General features: G+C 40.8%; 1 long non-coding RNA gene across 3 annotated transcripts in view; it reads left to right on the forward strand.

The window, feature by feature from the left end:
- LOC140693413 (uncharacterized) overlaps nucleotides 1-12,393 on the forward strand; it is a 49,101-nt gene extending 36,708 nt beyond the window's left edge. For 2 of the 3 annotated variants that reach the window (XR_012069170.1, XR_012069168.1), the window contains 2 exons: nucleotides 5,327-5,450; nucleotides 12,120-12,393. This is a non-coding gene — a long non-coding RNA (uncharacterized lncRNA). Of the gene's footprint in view, nucleotides 1-5,326; nucleotides 5,451-12,119 lie in introns of those variants that run through there. The other variant, XR_012069174.1, reaches the window with a different exon arrangement.
- Nucleotides 12,394-25,088: the final 12,695 nt, after the last annotated feature.

Genomic DNA, 25,088 nt, shown 5'->3' on the forward strand with positions numbered 1-25,088 from the left:
TGTCCTTCCACATTTCTTCACAAGGGCTTCATCTTTCAGCTTCAGTATGGATTCCTGGGGTCTGTCTCGAAACCAAAGGCATTTCCCTTGTCCCCCAGCTCACTACGCCCCTCAAAAAAAGATTCTGATCTTCGCTGTGAAATGAATCTTTTTTTTCCCTACCGTGCAGTAGACAACACTTACCCTGAGCTCACAGTCAGATATTTCCAGAGAAGTAAAAGTAGGTCATGTGCAAATAATTGTCGGAGCCAGCCGAAAATCGATCAGGTCCAGAAAACCTGTGCTGCAGGACTGAGAAAGAAAGACAAGACTAAAAGGTGGGGTTGAGAGGGTCTCACTCTAGCCCGCAAGACGCTAGGTCAAGAGTGGACGCCGAGTTTATTTCCAGCAGTTAATTTATATGATCTTAACCCATTAGCTCATACATTCCTGCATGTAGGCAAAGGTATTGTTTTAAGGCACATTAACAACGTGTACTAAAATCATTAACTTGTATATTGTTACAGACATCATTATTGTTTACAGTTCTCATAAAACTAAGATTAAGAGTTCCTGGAACCAAGATGATAAACTAAGGCATTGTTCCTCTAAGCTAACATCATGACTCATGTGCTATTATCTCAGGTGATTGTTCTTCAGGCTAAGATTGCTAACTTGCATGCCGATTGCATCTCTCCTTCCAAAGGTCCTTAGTGACTTGATAGCTCAGGATGTTCCTTCAGGCCTTAATGCATCTGGCACATTCCTCAAAGGGGTGGCGGACAGAGATTGTCCATGAGAGATCAACCTCAGAGCCTGATTCCCTGCACTGTGGGAGTTTAGGCCCAACCTCTGTGCTCGGCAGTCCTCAGGTCATGAGTGGCCCCCCACAAATAATACTACTTTTCTCTGTGAAAAGAAATAGATCAGATAGAGGAAATACTTAACTCAGATTACTCAAAAGCATTTCCTGAAGGAAATAAGTAAATTATTGAACACTAAATTTTGTTGAATCTGGTTATCCGTGAGCTATTTTTACCAATCAAGAAGGATATATTTCCTAAACTGGTACTGAGCAATTCATGTGAAATGAAACTTGCTCACATGAACTAGTTTAAAGTAAAGGATGCATTATAGTATCTGTGGTCTGTTTATACCTTTGCTTAAGTAAGCACACAGTTCTAGGTTCCAGTGAGCTGAACTTTGCCTCCATGTATTTCTACTATGGGTTAAAATATTTAGGGAATTTATTTTGAATTATGATTCCCTTTTTTGAAAACCAGGAATTCTGAATTGTAGCCAGGTTCTAGGGTGGCTAGTGTTTTCCTCACTGCCTCTTCTCTTTGTATAAGTGCAGTTTCCTTCTTAATTTTTCATATAAAATCCTAACATACCAAAGATCTATCAATTACTCTTGCTGCACCAAAACTATACACTTCCTCAAAAATACATAGGAAGAGAAAAGAAAACTTATCAAAATTAGCGACTATTTTCATGCTATTTAAATATGTCTAAAGGAACATAATGAAATGAATTTCACTATATCTCACCTGCCTCCACCCCCCCAATCCCATGTGGGGTTCTTGAGTAGGATTCTGGGAGCAAAAGAAGGAGAGTGATGCCATGATCCAGGCTCCCTCTGGGGCCTCCCCAGCACTTGGATCTGCACCTGGTATAAAGTAGGTCTCAGTCCGAGCCAGCTGAGTGAGTGAGTGACTCACAGGCATCGAATGCATAACATCAGTGAATCAACAGCATTCTTTGTAGGACTCAGAGAATAAGCTGAGTGCCCTGTGGCCTTCCCAGCCTCACATACTATTTTGATGTTGGGGTCATTTCTGGGAATGTTATTCTGTACTGGACAAAAGGCTAGTACAATTCCAGGGTTAAGCAACTTTCCTAGGGAAATTTTATGATAAAATATTAAGAAAAATAGTTAAATGCCCAAAATGACATAGCATTGTCCTTTGGTGTTTAGATAATGTATGGCTGTAATTTTCTTACTTTATATGTTTTCTACATTTTCCACTGTGTGTATGCACTACTATATAATAAGAAAAAGCAAATGTTTAAAAGAGAACATCTCTCTTCTCCAGATATGATTTGGTTAGAGGATGAGTCAGAGAAATATAATAAGAGAATCTTAAATACATGTGTCCATAATTCACTCTTTAAATTCAGGAACAGGAAACTCAGGAATGAAATAGAGTAAGAGAATCAAAGATACTTGTATTCAAGATTAGCAAGTAGGGGTGTCCTCAACAGAAATGGTGATAATCTATAATTCAGGGATTAAATGTGATAATGAAAGTACAAAGACAACATGAAGTAGAAAATGCCACGTGGCAAGCACAGAGTAAAGGGCAATTTACTATGATTATGCCAATATGTGTGATCAATTCCCAAGCAAATGATTATGTAACCCCTGCTAGAGGGAGAAAGCTTCCAGCCTTGGCTGGAGAGTGGGGAGGATCCAGTGTCTGTATTTTTTAAAATGTCAAAAGGTGCTTCTCATGTGCAAATTGATATCCCTGCACGAGAGCCTTAAACCAACAGAAAACCCAAAAGACCGTTGACAATGATGGGTAGACGACAGCCCAAGCTTTTCTGCCACAGATGAGTGGTTCCACTCAGGAAGACTGAGCAAGAGGCTCAGGGTCTTAGCTAAGGACAAGCAAGTCGGGACTTCTAATATTACCTAATGCCATTGACGGGGGAGGGCAGTTCAGCACAAGAAGGGAGCGCCAGGTGAGTTAACATGGAAGTTTCATTCTGGATCCAAACTGTGATGGATTTGGGTCCCGGAGGGTAAAAGCCCTTCTTCCCTGGGGCATGGACCGGATTCCACAAGAGGCTGAGACAGGAAGTATGAGGCAGAGAAAAATTCCCCCAGGAGAATCCCGAGTCTGGGTGCCAGGGAGGGTGATGGACGAGTGTGGTCCCAGCGCCACCCGCACCGCAGGGCTCCGAGTGGCTGTGGAGCTGCGCGCCCCCGGCCGGACCTCAGACCTGCCTGCAGTGCTCTGGGTTTGCGGCCTGGGGAGTGGCTTCAGCAGCAGGCTGGCCGCATCATTCTCGTAGGTGCCGCAGTGACCCCCAACCCTGTGGCCACGGTGATCCCAAGCCAAGGGTCTAAGTGACTTCAACCCTATTTACAGGTGACCACAGCCGGTTAGCCTGTGCTGCTCAAAAGGAAGATCCCACATGGGGTTTTGCTGTGTCAGGGTGGTTGCTGATACCTGGCATGCTTTGAATCGTTTCATCCTGACAGCACCCTGGGCAGTGGAAGTTTCATCTCTTAATTTTATTTCAACTTTTTCTGTTGAAAGTATAGTTGGTTTACAATATTGTGTTAATTCTTGGTGTACAGCATAGTGATATATATATATATATATATTCCTTGTCATATACTTTTCCACTATAGGGTATTAAAAGTTATTGATTGTAGTCTTGTTGTTTCAAACAAAAATTACTAAACAAAGTAACAAAGTAAGCAGACTAAACCTAGCCATGTATATGACACAGCTGAGTATATCTCAGGATTTAAATGTGGTTTTGATCTCCAGGATCTCTTTATCAACTTTTCATATGTAAAGTGCCTATGGAACACTTCTCAGAAAAATGTTTTAAAAGCATAAGGTTTAGAGAATAAAGAAGGAAGACAATTATACTGAAAAGCAGATATCAAAAATATAGAAATGGGCATTTGTGATACAGTAATATATGAAATATTGTAAGAACGTGTTGAATAAGAGGATCCAGTGGTGGGTCTACTAACTGCAACATTCTGCCATAGCAGTGAGTGTAAATCATCTTCTGAGATCTGCAACAATTGCATTTTGAATGTAAATAAAGTTAACTAACAAATAAGCCATGAACTGTGGAATCAGATTCAGAGTTATCTCGAGTCCCTATCCCCAGCACTTCCCAGAGCTCCCTGCTGTTCCCCTAATGTCATTGAAAGAAGTGGGGAAAGTTTGTGAAGCGAAGGGCATGTTCCATTGCAAAGAAATCTCAAAGCAAACCTGGGAGCATGGCCAGTGAAAGGTTAATGCTGAGATTAGAGGCTGTGGGAAACCAAGCAGAGGCAGCTCTTTACAAGTCACATCATATGCTGTGTGTGTGTCTACGTGTGTATGCATACAGACGTGTGGGCATGTATGATGTATACACCTGCCTTTCGTGAGAAGCCGCCACACTGTCCAAATTTGAAATCCATCCAAACGTGCAGTGCAGTCAGCTGAAGCTCAGCCAGACGCTAAGTTGTCTGTTGTTGCTCTGTCTCTTCTGCTGAACTCCACGAGTAAACCACGCGCCAGCTGTTGCTTTCAGGGACAACAGCTCTGTAGGCTACAGGTCCATACCTTGTTTCACTGCCAACTCTGATTTCCTTTCAGGACAAATTGCCACTTGAAAAAGGGGGAAGCATTCCTTTGTCCCACAAGCCTCTGAGTGAGGAAAAAACATAACCTTAGAGACAGCTCTGTGGGACAGCATTCAGAAGGGGGCAGAGCACTGGGCTGCGAGTCAAGGCTGTGTTTCTTTCAAGCTCTGCACTGAATTTGAGGTGACATATCACTTCTTTGTCCCTTGATTTGTTCAGCTTATATTAGGGTTTTGGACCTGTTCTATCCAACGTTAGAGTATCACTTTTTTGCTCGGTGACCCTCCAGGGCTCTGCAATTCCTTCAAAGGGAAAAATGCCCACATCCTCATGGCAGCCTCTAAGGCTCCACCCCCAAAACCACCACTTATTTCCTATTCACTGTGGCCCACACCAGTCTCCATGCTGTCTGTCCAGCTTGAGGGACCTCCAGGACTATGATCACTGTTCCCTCTGCCCCTCCTCTGCCCACCCCTTTGCTTCCGTCTTTGCCTTATTCAAAGGTCACTGTCCCATCCCCACTCCTCCCTAGCACACATTCCTCGCCCTCCTTTATTTTCCTCCACAGCACTTATCACCAGCTCACAGAACCTGTATTTCTTTCTTTTAATTATTTTCTCTGACGATTTTCAGACTGGAAAGGCCATGGTGGATAATAACAGAGAAATGGGGGTAAAAAAGACAAATGAGGGACGGCATCTTCTAAAAGCTAAAATGCCCACCTGAAAAGGAGGTAGGAGATAAAGTAGTAATAGTGGTTACAATTTTGGTAAAACCAAGGCACGTAGTCAGGACTAGTTTTCACAATATTTGAGGGTAGGGAGGCAGCAATAAAAAGAAATTTATCCTGAAAACAAGAAATTAAATCCTTGGGACGATGATGTGTTCAGCTTGAGATGTCAGGAATACTTTTATGACCTTGGTCTGATAATATCCTGCCTTATAATTTGATCTGTTTGACAGCTGGGTCATGAATCTAATGGTGCCACAGTTTCGGGAGCAGAACAGACCACCCCACGATGGGAACGGGACAACCATCTGTATCCCATGGGCAAACTGGCGTTACTTTATGAATACCCTGAAATGAGTAAGTCATCAGTGGAGATTTCTGTGCTGTCGGTTATACTAGACTATGCTTTGGGTCTCAGAAGCATCGGTTACCGAGCCAAACAATGACCTAGCATACCGACACGGAGCCCGCTTTTCTCCATTAGATGCAATTATGCTGTCAGGCTTTCAAATAGGGTGCCTGTGTGTATCTTTGTCAATATTTATGTTGTACAAAGCTGAAAATTTACTGTCAAGGAATGAAATGGAATACTCATTCAGATACGTCTCCAACATTGATTCTCAAATCCTTCTGGTCATGTCGTCTAAGGATGAACTCAGAACCGTTACTAGATATGACTCAGCTCGGGCTGTAGCCCTTGTGGCACAGCTGTTGGCTGATATCCTTCTAAACAGAGTCATGTGAGCCAGCCAGCCGGTGCAGAAAGCCCGCAAGAGCATCCTGCCTCATGGCAGCAAGGTTCACAGGGTCACCCCTTCCACATCTCACACCTACCTTTGATATTGTTCCTATTTCTTCTGGCCGATGGTTTCTGCCTGATTCCTTGAGTGACCTCATGGCACATCACTGGCTTGAATTCAGAATGAATTTGCTGATCTGGAGTATCGGTAGAACACAGATCTCCTCCTTCTCCAATGTCTTTGTCCATTTCTGTACATTTGCTTGGGCTCTGTTTCTCTTTGGTTGAACTTGGTTTTGAGCTCTCAGTTGCCTTTTAATTGTTGCATCTCAAAATAGATTTCCATAGGAAACGTTCTCTTTTCTATTATGCATGGCGCACTTTTATCTGCTAGAAGGCTGATGATGTGCACGTTTTGTATCTGAGCCCTTTCAGCTCACCACTGCCTTGAAGTAGTTTTTTTTTTTTTTAAGCTTAGGAGACAGGAAAAGATTTTTGTTAATAGGCTTCGCATTTATGCTTGCAGATTCATGTCTGCAAAGGCACCACTTTGTGCTTCCTGTTTATAAGTCTACAGATAGAGGGAGTTTTCTTTTTCCTAAATTACATTCTATATATAAAATAATTGCTTTTAAAAATATACATTATACATAGAAACACATCTGGTTCCCTCGGTGAATGAAAGGTCACCTTGTGGCATCTTCAGTCAGCTATGCTTTGTGATCTGGTGTCTGATTTGAGTTTCATCTTTGCTTTTGTTGTGTTTAGTGACCAGGTGCCATTAAGGGTGCAGCTTCTGTCCCTGGTGTAGAAATTATGTTCGTTTATTCTTCTTATTTTCAAAAGGACTTTAAGCCAATGACCTGTTAATCCAAAATGAGTCATAATGGTAAATATGTCTTATTGGGGCTATTATCAGCATTAATAATAACAACAACATTCTGGGGGCAGCATATCATTTGGTATTTTAACACACACAAAAAAAGCCTTGGAAAAAAGTTATTGTTCTACTTAAGTCAAATAAAGTTCATGAAAGGAAAAGTTGTATGCTTTTGGGAAAAATTGATAGGGCTTTTAGAACTTTATAGTCTAATTAAAATACAAATTAAATAATTCAGCCTAACTCTATCCTACAAAACAGGGTGGAGTAACAGCTATTCTAGAGAGATTGTTCAGATTTATTCGTTTTCGTATTATCTAAAAAATCCCTGACTAATTAGATAATTCAATCCATTTCTGAAAGTAGGCCGTCTGTTATTCTGTATTCAATGCTGGAGTGAAACTTATTTTGGGTTCTTTTCGTTCATGGGAGATAGAATTTCCTAGTGCTTTTGAAATATTTTTGTTCTTCTAAAATAAAGTGCCTTTGGTGGTGATCTCCTGACCTCAGTTTCCTCCTCCCAGTTTTCCTCGTGATCATTAATGACACCCCACCTGCCTTTTTAGTTACGCCTCTTAGCTGCTGAAGGGGAATAGCTTGTGACAGATGACCCTGGAGCCCTTTACCTGTGCTTCATTAGGCCTCGCTCTCAGCCACCAACACTAGTCTCCTTCGCCTGAAGTACTTTTATCTGTTTTTCTGCCAGGAAGGACACTTGCCATGCCTTGGCAGGGACCCCTCCACTTTTTAGAGATTTTCTACTCTCCTTTCTAGGCATGAATTGCACTTGATTCTTGTCTTGATGGTGCGTGATCGTGTCCGTGTGCATTGTGCTCCCTGGCTGCACTGATCCTGTCAGAGGCAGTAGTCAGGCTTTTCATCTTCCCGTCCATGTCTGGAGCACCACAGCCTGGACCCTGGTTCTCATACGTGTTTAAGTGACTTGAGCTTGGATTTTCAGCACACTCACATAAAACTGTTAGATGAGGTGGCGGTAACATTGCCCCCAATGCCCCCACAAGGTTCTATATGACATATGGTTTTCTCTGAGTGAAATTTCTCTTTTATTTGTTTTCATGAATTCCCCACTGTCCTTTGAGATTATTAGAGTAACTCTGAGTTGTTTACCACAATAGCTCTCCCCCCACCAGCGAATGATCCTGCTGCCTGAGAACTCAGACATGGGACATAAGAGAAATAATCTATCAGTCTTAAAATCTGGAAGCCATAAGATACCGTTTTGTACTTAGAGCACCCACAGCACAAACACCAGTCTCTCAAGAATTTGACGCTGCCTTCCCAGAGGGCGGGTGCCATAAGTGAAATGCTGTGAGGGATGAAGTGAGAGCTCTTCGTCTCTGGTACTGCCTTTTCAACCCTTGCTGTGTTAACTTGATCTTCCCTTCATATATTATGTTCTCCATTTAATTTACTGCATTTAATATCAGTTGCTCTTCAACATCTCCTTTCACCCGCCCCCTCCATTCCCTCTCTCTCCAGTGCTATCTCACCCACGCCTTCCTGCACTCTCCAGGACCAGGCCTGTCTCCCCCACACCCTCACCTCTGTTCCGTCTGCCCAACACCTGCACTGACATTTCCTTAACTCCGAAGAATGAACTTTCCAAAATGGCAGCTGAGTAACTGGGGGGAATTGTAGACCTCTCATCTCTTTACTGATTCATTTATTTACCCAACCAACAGACATTGAGCACTGCTATGCCAAACACTGTATCAACTGCTGGGGAGACCAAGACAGGTAAGACGTGGTGTCTGCACTCCCCAGGCCAGGCGAGGCATGGCGAGTAGTTGATGGATTGCTAAACAGGTGAACACAAATTGGACTTCCTAGAGCTGGAAATATTTGAACTGAATCCTGAAAGGTGAAAGGAATTTAGCTCTCTATTTTGTGGTAGAGGGAGTGGACACTTCATGCAGAGAGGAAGAGACATATAAGAGTACATGGCATGAAGCGGCTTGGCCAGACTGAAGAACAACAAGTAGGGCTAGAACAAAGGATCCATAGGTGGGAATATCAGGTGCAGAAGGCCTCTGTCACAATGGGCCTTGTGTGCTTATACTTCAATGTATCCTTAAGGAAACAGGGATATATTGGAATATTTGTAAGTAAGAAAATTGCATAATGTTTATGTTGCAGAATATCTGGTTATTCTGGAAGCAGAATGGAAGATACTATTTTTGGGGGGAGGCCCATATTTTGGGGGGAAAGGATTTTTCGGGGACCACCCCAGGTAACCCAGACAACAAGTGGCACACGCCTGCAGAGAGGCCTTGGGCAGAAGGAGAGAGACATGGGCGGCAGAAGTGGTGACTGCTGCAGGGGGGACTGCAGGGCTGGGGCGGCAGGCCGCAGAGATGCTAGGGTGACTTTCCAGTGACCCATCCGTGGAGCGGATCTGCAGGGGGAGTGTAAGGGGAGGAGCTGGTTTCGAGGAGATGGTTCTGTGTGTGGCATTTTCAGTGCGAAGTGTCTACAGGACATCTGAGGGGTGATGTCCATTGTTAAGCTGGATTCACCAGTCAGGAACTCAGAGGAGCTGTGGGTGAGGCCGTGGGGGCGATTCAGTCCTACCCGGCAGAGGACTGAAGACGAGGCCCTGGGGAAAGTGCCATGTACATGGCAAATGGGAGGAGAGAAATCCACCAAGAGAGAGAAGAATAGCAGAGCAGTTGAGAGAAAACTAGATGAGGCAACACAGAGAAGGCTGTAACCTTGCTAAAGAGGGATTTGAACACTGACTAAAAGGAGTATAGTGAGAAAGAGTGGTGTGTGGGGCAAAAAAACAAGGGCTAAAGCCCACCTTTAATTGTCTAAACTGAGGAAAAGGCGGAGGAGGACTACACTTAGGTAGCCTTTATAAAACAGATCTGTTTGTATCTGAGTATGTGCATATGTGCACACACACCTTTCTGCCTGGGCTTTTAAAATTTATTTAAGTAAAACAAAAATTAAGGGGGGAAAACATTCCACTGAGAGGAAAATATTTGTCCATGGCAAAAGCTACCTGGTAATCAAATAAACAGGAGCTGAAAATGCCCACTGGTTTGAAACACGCAGCCACCGGCAGTGCAACTCCTGTCTCAGTGCCGCGGTGAGGGCCGTGGGGGATGCAGGGCTCTGAGCCCTGGAGGAGTCATCAGCGCAGGCACTTCTCCAAGAAACTGGACTTTAAATGGAAGAAGAAAGTATAGAAAGTATCAGAGAGCAATACAGGGCCGTGAGAGAGGGTTGGGCGAGGGTCAGTTTTGTTTTACAAGGGGCGTTTCTGGCCTTGCTGAGTTGCTAGGCCTTTGCTCTTGTTGGTCTTTGTTCCAAAAGCTTTTTAGAAAGTTCTTCTCGCTTGAATATCTGAATAGATTAAATCATGTTGGGTTATTTCTAGTGTTTTATTTTTTAATTAAAAAATTATCTGGAATTTATTTTAATGTCAAAAGTGAGGACAATGTACCAGGCCTTCTAATGATTTAGCAAATTACACCAGTACTTGAATCCACTGATTTTAAGTGTCAGTTTTATAATATTACTAAAATCTCTTAAATATCCACGTCTATTCTTGAAATGTATTCTATTTCATTCATACTCTCAGTGCACTATTTCTATACTGTTTCCATGACCATAGATTAATATCTCCTACAGTTGGTCCTATTTTATCCTTTTCCAGAATGTCCCTAATACTACAATTTCAAACATCCCTCCTCATTATTTTATTTGTACATTTGTGTATATTTCTGGAAGAAATTTAGGATCACCTTTCAGAATTTTTTCTTAAATCCATTCGGGATTATTAACTAAATTTGCATTCAGATACTAAATTGATTTTGGAGAAAAAATGTTCTATGTTCCCCAAATTTGAATCTGTCAACTGAAGAGGGTGGTGCATTCTACTGTTCATTCAATCATCATTTTTTTCTTTTTTAAAGTCATTTATCAGAATCATTTTAACATTTTTCATTAATTTATTTCTGAATAGCCTGTGCCTTTGTTGTCATTATAAATGATATCTTTTCTGGATTTGAACTGGGATGATTGCTAATGAAGTCTTAATTTCTAGTTTCTCTTGAATAAGAAGGGGATCTGACAGTGTGGGGGCTCTCTTTCCAATATGGTGACTGTGAGCAGTGCTTTTCATTAGGATGTCCACTTGCCAATTTGCCAGTGGCTGCACCCACTCCCCAAATTTCTGCTACTAACCTGCCCCCTGTAGGCAGATGAGTTCATGTAGGGTTAGGTGGGTTTTGGACACAGATACTGACATCACTGCTGCCACGTTGCTGACACTCTGGCGTCACTAACTCTGGTTCTTGCTCTCTGACCTCCCTGAATATGACAGCTCCTTTTGGGCTGTGGACATGAGGCATCTTTCCAGCACTGTCGGCTTTTCTGCAACACACCCCTGCCTCTCAGGTCAGAAGCAAATGTCAGCTCCTCCTACCCATCCACCCCATCCACGGTCTTGCCGTTCCTGGCCAGAGTGGTCCCTATCCCTTGACTGAGCAGTAACACTAAAGGGACTACAAACTTGCCTCTCATCCACTGTCTTAGTTACATACCTGTGCTAGTTTAATTAAAAGTCTGTCAGTTAGGGTCTAAAAGTCTTATAGATCTCTGGCCTTATCATTTCTAACTGCTCCCCCACCCCATGGAAGAGCTTATGCAGATCTCTGCTGCCCCATCTGTAGCAATGTCCTGTAAACTACAGACAGAGAGAAAAGAACTTCTAAGCCACCACCATAGCTTTGACTTCCTGTGACCACACAGACCATAGAAATATCAAGATAAAAATTCATGCAGAAGGATATTTTGCTTTGGAAGACACTTTAATTGCATACCTTTCTGTGACTTGTAATAACTTCATAGACTCTCTGAATGTGCTGCACTCACCTTCCCAGACTCAAGGGAGCTTGCTCACTTGCCTGTTTTCAGTGCATTTCCTCCAACATTCTCTATGCAGAGCTTTCCCAAAAGTACATTCCTTATTCCTATTTAAATTCTTATATACAACCACAATATTCTTTTTCTTAATCCTCAATGACAAATCATCTTCCAAGATTGTATTATTTCAACACTGAGAGTGAATAATATGCTTCAAGATTCCCAAGTTTATTACGAGCAAACAACTATGGTTGGTTGAAGATTTTTAAGTATGTTATTTCTACTAAGGGTATATACGTGAAAGAAACAGGTTGTAATGAGTCTTCTTCCGAGAGATATTTTATTTGCCTTTTGTTTGGATTCTTTCACTGTTGAACATTATTATTACCATGAATGTCTTTTCTCTTTGGGATTTAGTTCACCATTTGCCCCTCTCTCTTTACTGGAGTAGAGGAATTGTTGTTGTCCTTCCATCCATCCACCACTCCATGTTGTGTGTCCATTCCTTCAACAGGTATTCAGTTTGGGTTCACCACCTTATCTGTGGCCTCTTTCCATTGGCCCCTCTGTTGGCTCTGGAGAACAATATATTGCAAATCAGAGTGGGTATGTGGAAACTTGACTACCCAGTATAGACGCATGGTGCCAGAAAAAGCCCAGGACATCACAGCGTGGCAGCCCACCATACAAGGAACAGCAATTCTGGCTGTGGTGGACCAATGTGAGTAAAATGGCTTCATGGGCTGAAGACTTTGAAAAGTCCAAACGTGTATTGGCATTGCTTCCTAAGGAATCCAGTGTTGGGTATTGTTTAATATGAGAGGGAGATGCTAACACTATCATCGTTATAAACAACATATTTGTTGTAAATGTAATTGTTATTATTTTAATATATTTTCTTTATAATTATTATTTGTGACTTACAAGAGATCTTACAGAGGCAGTTGTTAAGAAGCATGGCCATTATACTGTTGCTGAAGTGTTAATTCAGTAGAAGCATGATAATAATATTAATAAGTATTCACTCGTTTGATCCTCACATGGCTCTAAAGGTTACCCAGCAGTGCTTGTATAATGGAGATAGAAATCCATCCGTTTAAGAGTTTGTAGAAACTAAAATAAGAGCAGTCATTCCACCGTATTTTACCGTATATTCCAGACTATCAGTTTAAAGTAGGAACTACCTGATGAGGCCATACAAACCCTTTGTGCATCCCCAAACATTAATTACATTCCTGGACCCCTGGGGCAGAAGTTCTTCCAGAAGGTGGTCCCATCTCTCCTCCCCACTGCACTCTTGGCCTTTGCTACCCACTGTTGGTCATTAGCTAAGCATCCTCATGTCCTGCATGTGTCTGAGCTGTGAGGGAACAGAACTCAGCTGTTTACAAACTGTAATGACTATGACCAGTCTGAACAGCCTCTCTCCTTCCCTGCCCACACCTCCACAGGGCAACGGGGGGCTCACAACCACAGCGATTCCCATGCCAGCCCATCAGGGAACCTTCTTCCCTAGAAATATTCTTACAACCAGGGCTGTTTCCTCGCTTACTTCACTGCCAGTTTCACTCCCAGGTTACAGTCCCCAACAAAAGGCTATCCCAGTTTGAATAACTTAATCAAGTCATATTTACGCTAAGTCCCTGGCACTTTCCCATGAGCACTCATAGAAACAGAACAGGGCCTGGAAGTGGCTGTGGGCCAGGTTCCTGGGTGAGGGGACTTGCTGGGCCCTTCAGGTTCTGTAGTCTGGCCCGAGCTTAGCTCCCAGCACGGCGTCTTCCCATCTGCATGATTTCGGGCAAGGCTTCAACATTTCAGAGCTTCATTTTATCCCTGCTTCATTTTTTAAGACTGTTATGCAGCAAAAAGTGTGCTTAGGGAACTCAGTGAGTCAATGAATGGATGTCACATAAGATGGTCCTCAGGGAAAGGGAATGTTAGTTATCTTCATTATTCACCATTGATAAAATTGGCTTCACAGACTTGGCCAGGTATCACAGCTACAGGCACAAGAATTTGACAATGTGTCACTGTGGATCATAGTCACTATTTTACACAGTAAAACAGCTGTCTGAGACCACCCAGCTGTCAGCCCACCAGACTCCCCACCCCAAGAGCCCTGAATTTATCTGATTTGCTTGCTACCATTACTTTTTGGAGAAAGTTGGCAAATCACACACAGTCAGTGACTGCTAGGTTATGTCCATTCCCATTCACTCAAGTGGCCCCATTTTCAGTATCCACTGTGCTGCAAAACATAGACTAATATTCAGAATAGGACAGCAAGGCCTTTCCCGATCCACAGTCAGAGAAGCATGAATTTGTCATGTTTAATATGGCATATGACACTAAGCAAGGCAGGAAAACAGGCTCCTGTGCTTTAGGGAAATTTTTAGTAATGATGTTTGAAATTAAAAGTGTTTTTGTTTGACCTTCAGCTAATCAGAAAATTCAATTGACTCCTATTACCCATTCCTCTGGTGTCGTGGTTTGATTGTATTAGGCACTTTTTCCTCATCTCCCCAGTATGACTTTGCTCCATCAGCACAGATGGAGTGTCTCCAAGGCTGCTCCGTGTGCATGGGCGTGTGTGTGCACACATGTGCCCCCACTGATTGGTGCCACTGATTCATATCCAGGGGTTGTTCTGTCTTATAACTCAGGCATTGCTTCATTATATCCTACAAAACTGCTTTTAGATCATTGATTGAACTATAGACAATCCTCTTGCCCACATTAGGAAGTGACGTCTTCCAAGACACAGGTCCTGTGTGTTTGTATTTATGTATAAGTAAGAATTAAATATGCATGTCATCCCCTCACATATTTAATTTGTGCCTTCCCAATTGAATGTGCACAGTAAGGGCTAACTTACCATAACAGGAGAACTTGTAGGAAGAAAGAAGGTGGAATTGGCCACAAGGGAGAAGACAGGACATCAAGCAGGAGTTTGGTATAAAATCATTTACTCTAAAGCTGCTCTGGCTCAATAAATAAGTGGAATTGGCATTGTTGTATCATGCCAGAGCATCTGGTATTGAAGACCGATTTTAATTTATTTTGATATAACTGGAAAATTGTGTTGGAACAACATGGGAAATGAAGCACACTGCATCTATCTGTACTCCTGAAGTGTGTCTCACAGCTACTCAGTTTTGAGGAAAATTATCTTGTCTGGAGACAATACAATTATTTTCATTGTTGGAATTTTTCTAGCTTCCAGAAGCACATCTGCAGGTGATTCTGTAAAAGTCTAGAGTTGACTTAAATAGCAGGAAATTTTTGCCTTTTGAAATCAGGAGAAGTGAAATAATTTTGCCTACCACCACCACCACCAACAACACCACCACCAGGCAAGCACGTGTACACCCAGAAAGATTTCACATCAGACGGAATGGCAAAGCTGAGTCTGTTACCGAGGCCAAAGTTGTTCTGCTCGCTGCACAACAGTGATAAAAAAATAAATCAGGAGACAATGTTTTGGAGCAAGGTATAGTAACTTTATTCAGAAAGCTGGCAGACCAAGAAGATGGGGGACTAATGTCCTGGAGAATCATCTTGCCCAAGTCAGAATTCAGGCCCCTTTTAAGCTGAAAAGGGGAGGGGGTGTGGTTGGCTGTGCAAACTTCTTGCTGCAGGCATTCTTTGTTCTTGCAGTCATCCATGTGGGTCAGGCTGTGGTGTCCCTGTAAACCTCCAACAAAACAAAGGTTATTCTCTATTTTACAAATTGCCATCCCTGCATAAGTGCAGAAGTGCTAACATCATTAAAGGTCAGAGCCCCGAGAATTGGCTTTCCTGTAGGTTTTAGGCTAAAGGCTAAAGTTGTTTTACAAAAGGTGCAGAGCCAGCAAGATTAAGCCTGGAAAACAGGGCACAGTGCTTCAAACTAAAGGAACAGATCCAATGTGGCGTCAGATTTGTTCTCTATTACAGTTCGAGTTAGGGGAAATTTTGCAGTAGAAAATTCCATCAGTTTTTTTTCTTGCTTTACCTGACATCTTGTTTGTTGGCTTATGGTCTCATGGTGTCTAAACCGTATGTTCAGATGAATACTATTAAAATCATATGGTGCAGAAAACATATCTGTTTTGCTTCAAAAAATGAAACATTTAGCTTTGTTTATTCCCATAGAATTTGGATTGAATCATTTCTCGACTTTCTTCTTCCTTCAAACCAGTATTTTATTGGAGGGTTTAAAGTCCAAATTGAAGAGTTTTGCAGGAAAATATACACAAAATGTTATGATAACTCACAGAGAAAAAAATGTGATAATGAGTGTGTATATATCCATGAATGACTGAAAAATTGTGCTGAACACTGGAATTAGACACAACATTGTAAAATGATTATAAATCAATAAAAAATGTTTTAAAAAAAGAATTTTGGAGAAGACTCATGTAATTCATAATAGCTTTACATCCGAATTTAAGGGTGATCCATATTTATACTTTTAATCAAGGAACACAATAAACTTTCTTAGTCGATCATTTATGGCGTTTTTAACTTTGTCCATGTAATCTTTTGGAAGTTGAGAGGCTTAGACACCTGATCTAACAAAACAGGAATCATTGCTTGACTCTGTGAATGAAAGAATCCCAGTATAGTTTCCTGCAATTATATTTTATTAAAAATAATAAGGAATTCTTACTCTCTAATAAAGCAACAGACAGAAGAACATACTGAGTTTTTAAAATCAGACTATGGATTAACTTATCTAAACAAGTCAAGATAGTTTAGGGAAAAAAGTATGAACTTGAAGGAAAATACATATTGTGTAATTAATATCCTATTTTTAAGAAGCAAATGATAAAAAAAACCCAAAAATTTAATCATTTATCTAGATAGTAGTTATATAAAGCCAACTTATTTTCATAAGTTACATAAATAAAAGGGCTATCAAAATCTACATTATTAAAGATTAAATTATACCAAATAGATCACCAAGGTTGATTGATTTTCATGTTATTAATAATTTTTGAAAATATAACTTACATATAACATATCCAAGCAGCCCTTCAGTTATCCACAGTACCCTAGTCTACAGTTATTCTTACTGTACTTTAAACAAGTAATAGGCAAGTTCAGGCCCTTGCTTTTGAACTGCCACTGGAATTCTGGATATTCTCTTAGGTTAAAGACCAAAAGCAAAGTAAGAATTCTGGTTTAAAGCAGTTGCTCAAAGACTTCAAAACATTCACTATCTATATCCAGGTACAGGAAAGAATTAAGTTTTCTGAACATTAAAATAAAGAAATCTTCTGCTGAAAACTAAATTCTGTCATATATGCTGACCATAACTATACAGGCTCCAAATTAATGCTCCCTTTACTGTTTTCCTACCAACATAGATCATTATAATTGCTTTCAAGTTCCATTTATGCTAGATGAACGAACGCCTCTCCACATGCTCAATTCTGATAGTTGTGTGTGAAAGCCGTCAATCACCTAGCTTGTTGGGAACACACAGTTTCTTATCAGTGGGAAAATACATGACATAAATATATATGGGGAGGTACTAGCTCCAACTCGGTTTTACAGAGAAAAGTGCCTGTACTTGAAACTGACACTAAGAAGCATACTGAGAAATCACATTAAGTGTTTCTATGGCTCCTCAATCCCTTTATGCTACATTAATGAACGCGTCTCCACATGCTCAATTCTGAGAGTTGAATGTGCGTGTCATCGGTCAATGACCTATCTTGATGTGAACACACAGTTTCTTTAGAGTTTGGAACTAAACTACATATATATATATATGGATAGGTAGTAGCTCCAACACGGTTTTACATTGAAAACTGCATGAACTTCAAACCGGCACTAGAAAACATACGTACAAATCGCAGTAAGTGTTTCTAAAGTTACAAAATCCATTTATGCTACATCAACGAACGCCTCTACACATGTTCAATTCTGAGATTTGAATGTGTGTGAAAGGCATCAAACAACTAGCTTGTTGGGAAAATACAGTTTCTTTTCTATTGTAAACTACACGATATCTATATGGTGAGATACTAGCACCAACCTGGTTTTACAGAGGAAATTGCATGAAATTCTAACCGGACCTAGGAAAAATAATGAGAAACCAGACTAAGTGTTTCTACTGCAACCCATTGCCCTCATCCTAGATGAATGAACGCCTCTCTCCATGCTCAGTTCTGAGAGTTCAATGTGTGCAAAAGCCATCAATCAGTTAGCTTGTAGGGAACACACAGTTTCTTTTGAGTGGGGAAAAACAATACATACATATATATAGGAGGTAATATTTCCAAGTCGACTTTACAGTGAAAACTGTATGAAATTCAAACCAGCACTAGGAACGAAACTGAGAAACCAGAGTGTTTCTAATGCAACCCATTCCCTTTATGCTAGATGAATGAACGTATCTTAAAATGCTCTATTCTGAGACTTAAGTGTGTGTGAAAGCCGTCAATCACCTAGCTTTTTGGGAACACAGTTTCTTTTGAGTTGGGAATAACACTATATAAATATATATGGGGAGGTACAAGCTCCAACTCTGTTTTACAGTGAAAAATGCATGAAATTCAAACCGGCACGAGGAAACATACTGAGAAACCATAGTAAATGTTTATATGGCAACTCATTCCCTTCATCCTAGATGAACGAACGGCTCTCCACAGGCTTAGTTCTGAGAGTTGAATGTGTGTGAAATCATCTATCACTAGTCTTGTAGGGAACACACAGTTTCTTTTGACTGGGGAATTACACTACATACATATATATATGGGGAAGTACTAGCTCCAAGTCGATTTTACAGTGAAAACTGCACGAACTTCAAACCCGAAATAGGAAACATACTGAGAAAACAGAGTAAGTGTTTCTACTGCAAATCATTCCCTTTATGCTAGACAAACGAAAGCCTGTCCACATGCTCTTTTCTGAGTTTAATGCTAGCGAATATGATCAATCACTTAGCTTGTACGGAACACAGTTTCTTTGAGTGCCAAACTAACTACATACATATATACGGGGAGGTACTAGACCCAAGTCGATTTTACAGTGAAAACTGAATGAACTTCAAACCGGCACTAGGAAACATAACTGAGAAACCAGATAAGTGTTTCAACTGCAACCCATTCCCTTCATCCTAGATGAACTAACGCTTCACCCCATGCTCAGTTCTGAGAGATGACTCTGTGCAAGAGCCTTCTATCACTTAGCTTGTAGGGAACACACAGTTACTTTTGATTGGAGAAATACACTACATATGTATAAATGAGGAGGTACTAGTTCTAAGTCGGTTCATAAGTGGAAAATGCATGAAGATCAGACCGGCACTAGTTAATATACTGAGAAATCAGAGTAAGTGTTTCAATTGCTAACTATTCCCTTTATGCTATATGAATGAACGTCTCTACACATGCTCAATTCTGAGAGTTAAATGAGTGTGAAACCCGTTAGTAAGCTAACTTTTTGGGAACACACAAATTCTTTTCAGTGGGAAACAACACTAAATAACTATATATGGGGAGGTAGTAATTCCAACTCGGTTTTACAGTGAAAACTGCATGAACTACAAACCCGAAATAGGAAACATACTGAGAAAACAGTGTAAGTGTTTCTACTGCAAATCATTCCCTTTATGCTAGTTGAAAGAACGTCTCTCCTCCACATGCTCAGTTCTGAGTATTGAATATGTGCGAATGTAAACTATAACTAAGCTTGTATGGAAAACATAGTTTCCTTTCAGTGGGGAAATGCACTGTATACATCTATATTGGAAGGTAATTGCTCCAAGTCATTTTTACACTGAAAACTGCATGAATTTCAAACCGCCACTAGGAAACAAACTGAGAAACCAGAGTAATTATTTCAAGTGCTACCTCTTCTCTTTATGCAAGATGAAAGAACGTATCTTAACATGCTCAATTCTGAGAGTGAGTGTGAAAGACATCAATCACCTAGCTTGTTGGGGAAAAACAATTTTTTTCATGGGGAAAATACATGACACAATTTTATATGGGGAGGAACTAGCCCCAACACGGTTTTACAGTGAAAACTGCAAGAACTTCAAACCGGCACTAGGAAACAGACTGAGAAACCAGTGTAAGAGTTTCAACTGCAAAGAATTCCCTTCATCCTAATTGAACGAAAGCCTCTACACATGCTCAGTTATGAGGGATGAATTGTTGCAAATGTAAAACATCACTTAGCTTGAAGGGAAAACATAGTTTCTTAAGAGTGCAGAAAAACACTACATATATATATATGGGGATACTACCTCCAAATCGGTTTTACACTGAAAAATACACGAACTTTAAACGGACACTGGGAAACATTCTGAGAAACCAGGGAAGATCTTTCTACTGCAAACCATTGTCTTTTTGCTAAAAGAACGAACGTCTCTCCACATGCTCAACTCTGAGAATTAATTGTGTGTGAAAGCCGTCAATCACCTAGCACCTTGGGAACACACAGAAACTTTTCAGTGGGAAACTACTCTATATACATATATATAGGGAGGTACAAGCTCCAACTCGTGTCTAAAGTGAAAAGTGTATCAACATCAAAACGGCACTAGAAAACATACAGAGAAACCAGAGTAAATGTTTCAACTGCAACACATTCCCTTCATGTTAGATGAAAAAAGTCTCACCTCATGCTCAATTCTGAGAGTTAAGTGTGTGTGAAAGCCATCAACCAGCTAGCTTGTTTGGAACACACACTTTCTTTACACTGGAAAACTATACTATATAAATATATATGGGGAGGTAATATTTCCAACTCGGTTTACAGTGAAAACTGCATGAAATTCAAACAGGCACTAGGAAACCTACTGAGAACCCAAGTTAGCGTTTCTATTGCAAACCATTCCTTTTAGGTTAGATGAACGAAAATCTCTCCACATGCTAAATTCTGAGATTTAGGTCAGTGTAAAAGCCATCAGTTACCTAGCTTGTTGGGAAAACAAAGTTTTATTGAGCAGGAAACTACACTGTATATATATATATGGGATGGTACTAGCTCCAACTCGGTTTTACAGAGAAAAATGCATCAATTTCAAACCGGAATTAGGAAACATAATCAGACCCCACAGTAAGTGTATCTACAGCAATCCATTCTGTTTAGGTAGATGAACGAATCCATCCTCATATACTCAGTTTCAAAAATTGAATGTGTGTGAAAGCCGAAAATCACAAATCTTCTCGGGATTACATGGTTTGTTTACAGTGAGGAACACACTACATAAATATGCATCGGCAGGTACAGTTTCCAACTAGGTTTTACAGTGAAAACATCATGAATTTCAAACCGAAAATATTAAAAATACTGTGAAAACAGAGTATGAGATTCTAGTGGTACCTATTCTCTTTATGCTATAAGAACAAACGTCTCTCAATTTGTTCAGTACTGAGAGTTAAGACTGTGTGGAAGCCATCAATAAACAAGCTTGAAGGGAACACAGAGTTTCATTCAGTGAGAAAACAATCTACATACATATATATGGGGGTAATAGCTCAACACGGTTGTACAGTGAAAATTGCATGAACTTCAAACAGACACTAAAAAACATACTGAGAAACCAGAGTAAGTGTACCTACTGCAACCCATTCACTTTCTGCTAGATGAATGGACGTCTGTCCACATGCTGAACTCTGAGAATAAAGTTTGTGTGAAATCCGTGAATCACCTAGCTTGTTGTGAACACATAGTTTTTTTCTACTGAAAAAAATATATACATATATACTGGGAGGTAATAGCTCAAACTCGACTTAACAGTGAAAAATGCATGAACGTCTAAGTGGCTCTAGGAAACATAATGAGAAACAAGAGTAAGTGTTATAACTGCCACCCATCCACTTAATGCTAGATACACGAAAGACACTACACATGCTCAATTATTAGAGAGAAGTGTGTGTGAAAACCAACAATCACCCACCTTTTTGGGAATGCAAAGATGCTTTTCAGCTGGAAACTACAGTACAAATATATATATGGGGAGGTACAAGCTCCAAATCAGTTTTACACTGAAAATTGCAGGAAATTAAAAACGGCACTAAGAAACAGACTGAGAAAAAAGGGTGAGGGTTCCTCCAGAAACACGTTTCCATTGTGCTACATGAAAGAAAGTCTCTCCACATGTGTAGCTTTCAACCGAAAAGAAAGCTGGTTTTCCCAACAAGCTAGGTGAAGGACGGCTTTCACACACACTTATCTCTCAGAAATGCGCATGTGGAGAGATGTCATTTCATTTGGCACAAAGAGACAGGATTGTAGGAGAAACAATTACTCTGGTTTTTCAGTCTATATCATAGGGCCGATTTGAAGTTCCTGCAGTTTTCAGTGTAAAACCTAGTTCAACTTGTACCTACCCATATATATGTATGTAGCGGGGTTTGCAACTGGAAGAATCTTTGTGATCCCAACAAGCTAGGTGAAGGACGGCGTTCACACACAATTATCTCTCAGAACTGAGCATGCGGAGAGACGTTCGTTCATCCAGCACAAAGGGAATGTGTTGAAAAGGAAACACTTACTCTGGATTCCCATTCTAATTCCTAGGACCGGTTGGAATTTCATGCAGTTTTCACTGAAAAACCGAGTTGGAACTTGAACTTTCGCATATATATATATGTAGTGGATTTTGCAACTGAAAAGAAACTTTGTGTTCCCAAGAAGCTAGTTGAAGGACAGCTTTCACACACACTTATCTCTCAGAAATAAGCATGTAGACAGACGTTCATTCATGTAGCACAAAGGAACGGGTTGCAGTTAAGCACTTACTATGGTTTCTCAGTCTAATTCCTAGTGCCGTTTTGAAGTTCCTGCAGTTTTCACTGTAAAACCGAGTTGGAATTTTACCTCCCCATATATATGTATGGAGTGGAGTTTGCAACTGAAAAGAATCTATGTGTTCCCAACAACCTAGGTGAAGGAAAGCTTTCACACACATTTATCTCTCAGAACTGATCATGTGGAGACACGTTCATTAATCTAGTACAAATGGAAATGTTTGCAGTTCAAACAATGTCTCTGGATTCTCAGTCGGTTTCCTAGTGTCGGCTAGATGAACCTGCATTTTTCACCGTAAAACCGAGTTGGAGCTTGTACCTCCCCATATATATATAAATAGTGGAGGTTGCAACTGAAAAGAATCTTTGTGTTCCCACAAAGCTAGGTGAAGTATGGCTTTCACACACAATTATCTCTCAGAAATGAGCATGTGGACAGAAGTTCGTTCATATTGCACAGAGGGAACGGGTTGCAAGAGAAACACTTACTCTGGTTTCTCAGGCTGTTTCCTAGTACCGGTGCGATTTTCCTACATTTTTCGCTATAAAACCGAGCTTGAACTTGTACGTTCCATTATAAATGTATGTATCGAGTTTGCACCTGAAAAGAAACTTTGTGTTCCAAACAAGGTAGGTGAAGGACGGCTTTCACACACACTTTTCTCTCATACCTGAACTTGTGGACAGACTTTCGTTCATGTAGCACAAAGTGAACGGGTTGCAGGAGAAACACTTACTCTGGTTTCTCAGTCTGTTTCCTAGTGCCTGTTTGAAGTTCCTGCAGTTTTCACTGTAAATCCGTGTTTGAGCTACCACTTCTCTATAAATATGTATGTAGTGTACTTTGCAATTGAAAAGAAACTTGGTGTTCCCAAGAGGCTAGGTGAAGGACGGCTTTCACACACACTTATCTCTCAGAACTGAGCATGTGGAGAGACGTTCGTTCATCTAGCTCAAACGGAACGGTTTTCAGGAGAAACACTTACTCTGTTTTCTCAGAATGTTTCCAAGTACCGGTTTGAATTTCCTGCACTTTTCAGTGTAAAAGCGTGTTCGAGATTGTACATCCCCTTATATATTTATTTAGTGGAGTTTGCAACTGTAAAGAATCTCTGTGTTTCCAAATAGCTAGGAGAAGGAAGGCTTTCACACACACTTCTCTCTCAGAACTGAGCATGTGGAGAGACGTTCCTTTATCCAGCACAAAGGGAACGGGTTGCAGGAGAAACATTTACGCTGGTTTCTCAGGCTGTTTCTTATTGCCGGTTTGAAGTTCCTGTAGTTTTCACTGTAAACCGATCTGGAACTTCTACCTACCCTTATATATGCATGTTTGGAGTTGGCAACTGGAAAGAAACTTTGTGTTTGAAACTAGCTAGGTGAAGGAAGGCTTTCTCACACACTTATCTATCAGAAATGAGAATGTGGAGAGACATTCGTTCATCTAGCACAAAGGGAACGTGTTGCAATAGAAACACTTACTCTGCTTTCTCAGTCTATTTCCTAGTGCCGGTTACAAGTTCCATCATTTTTCACTGTAAAATCGCGTTGGAACTTTAACCACCCCATATATATGTATGTAGTGGAGTTTGCAACTGAAAAGAAACTTTGTGCTCCCAACAAGCTAGGTTTAGGACGGCTTTCACACGCACGCATCACTCAGAACTGACCGTGTCAAAAACTTTCGTTCATCTAGCACAAATGGAACGGGTTGCAGTAAAAATACTTTCTCTGGTTTCTTAGTCAGTTTCCTAGAGCCGTATTGAATTTCCTGTAAGTTTCACTGTAGCACAGAGTTGGAGAGTGTACATCCCCATATATATGTATGTAGTGGTGTTTACAAAAGATAAGAAATTTTTTTGTTCCCAACAAGCTAGTTGAGAGACGTCTTTCACACACACTTATCTCTCTAAACTGAGCATGTGGAGAGACATTGGTTCATCTCGCACAAAGGGAACGCGTTGCAGGGTAAACACTTTCCCTGGTTTGTCAGTTTTGTTTCCTTTTGCCGGTTTGAAGTTCCTGTATTTTTCACTATAAAACCGAGTTGGAGCTTGAACCACACATATATATTTATGCATTGGAATTTCAAATTGGAAAGAATCTATTTGTTCCCAACAAAATATATGAAGAATGACTTTCACACACAATTATCTCTCAGAATTGAGCATGTGAAGAGACGTTCGTTCATCTTGCACAAAGGGAACGGGTTGCAGAGGAAACACTTACTCTGGTTTCTCAGGCTGATTCCTAGTGCCGGTTTGAAGTTCCTGCAGTTTTCACTGTAAAACCGAGTTGGAGCTTGTACCTCCCCATATATATGTATGTAGTGGAGTTTGCAACTTAAATATAATTTTGTGTTTCCAACAAGCTAGGTGAAGAACGTCTTTCAGACACACTTATCTCTTGGAACTGAGCATGTGGAGACACGTTCATTCATCTAGCACATGTGGACCGGGTTGCAGGGAAACACATACTCTTGTTTCTCAGTGTGTTTCCCTGTGCAGTTTTGAAATTCCTGTAGTTCTCACTATAGACCGGAGTTGGAACTTGTACCTACCCATATATATGTATGTAGTGGAGTATGAAACTGAAAAGAAACTTTATGTTCCCAACAAGCTAGTTGAGAGACGTCTTTCACACACACTTATCTCTCTAAACTGAGCATGTGGAGAGACGTTGGTTCATCTTGCACAAAGGGAACGCGTTGCTGGGTAAACACTTAC

Source organism: Vicugna pacos, unplaced genomic scaffold (assembly GCF_048564905.1).
Source record: "Vicugna pacos unplaced genomic scaffold, VicPac4 scaffold_19, whole genome shotgun sequence".
Lineage (NCBI taxonomy): Eukaryota > Metazoa > Chordata > Mammalia > Artiodactyla > Camelidae > Vicugna > Vicugna pacos.